The following is a 1,133-nucleotide window of genomic DNA, read 5'->3' as shown; positions in this document are numbered from 1 at the left end:
AAAAAAGATTGAAACCGTTCGTCTGGTACAAATACTCTCGAACCTTTTTAGACTGGTCTCGCCTTCCAGATGTGAAGTGGGAAGGCAGCATAGACTTGATTTCGTTCGAGGCGATATAAATATGAAAGATGCTAGAACACAGTTTTAATGGAATGGACCGCCTTCTGCAACTTAAGGGAGTTAGGTAGATGTCTAAAGTTATAGTTTCCATATATCGATCTAAAGTTATAGTTGACGAAATTAATCCCTGGAGAAGGGGAACAAGAGGGACAAAGGACAAACATAAATCTCCCAACACAGCTAGGTGACTGGTGAGCGACCGAAAAAATCCGCCTGGTCCGGGGATCGAACCCGGAACCTCTCCATTACAAGTGGAGCGCTCTACCAACTGAGCTAACCAGGGGTGAGACGTCAGTAGAGCAAACGGGTTTTATCAGCTGCCACCAGTCGAACACCAACAAGGGTGAAGCTTGCAATTTAAAGTTATTATTATAATGCAATTAAATGCAAAGGTGCAAGCGAGCTGGACAAGAATGACGAAATTAATCCCTGGAGAAGGGGAACAAGAGGGACAAAGGACAAACATAAATCTCCCAACACACCCAACACAGCTAAGCTTCACCCTTGTTGGTGTTCGACTGGTGGCAGCTGATAAAACCCGTTTGCTCTACTGACGTCTAACCCCTGGTTAGCTCAGTTGGTAGAGCGCTCCACTTGTAATGGAGAGGTTCCGGGTTCGATCCCCGGACCAGGCGGATTTTTTCGGTCGCTCACCAGTCACCTAGCTGTGTTGGGAGATTTATGTTTGTCCTTTGTCCCTCTTGTTCCCCTTCTCCAGGGATTAATTTCGTCATTCTTGTCCAGCTCGCTTGCACCTTTGCATTTAATTGCATTATAATAATAAGTTATAGTTGCCCTTCATAAATTTGACAGCTCTGTTTTTAAATTGATTTAATCGCCCCATAAGATAGGTATGATGAGGATCCCATGAGACACTGGCGTGCTCTGAGATAGGTCAAATATACTGTATGTTACATACAGTGTCCGCTTAATGTATTTGGGTCACTTATTGATGTTTTGTTTAATGAGGTTCAGCATACGAGAAGTTTTTGCAGTTATTTAGTCTATGCGTT

The 1,133-nt window shown here is 43.6% G+C and overlaps 2 non-coding genes across 2 annotated transcripts; one reads left to right on the top strand and one right to left on the bottom strand.

The window, feature by feature from the left end:
- Window positions 1-330: 330 nt before the first annotated feature.
- Window positions 331-403, bottom strand: Trnat-ugu. The gene has a single exon. It is a non-coding gene; the product is annotated as a tRNA-Thr (tRNA).
- Window positions 404-682: 279 nt separating this feature from the next.
- Trnat-ugu lies at window positions 683-755 on the top strand. The gene has a single exon. It is a non-coding gene; the product is annotated as a tRNA-Thr (tRNA).
- Window positions 756-1,133: the final 378 nt, after the last annotated feature.

Source organism: Ixodes scapularis, unplaced genomic scaffold, assembly GCF_016920785.2.
Source record: "Ixodes scapularis isolate PalLabHiFi unplaced genomic scaffold, ASM1692078v2 PGA_scaffold5__190_contigs__length_132052651, whole genome shotgun sequence".
Classification (NCBI taxonomy): Eukaryota; Metazoa; Arthropoda; class Arachnida; order Ixodida; family Ixodidae; genus Ixodes; species Ixodes scapularis.
Note: the sequence above shows the minus strand (reverse complement) of the source record. Positions and strands in the feature narration are given on the sequence as shown.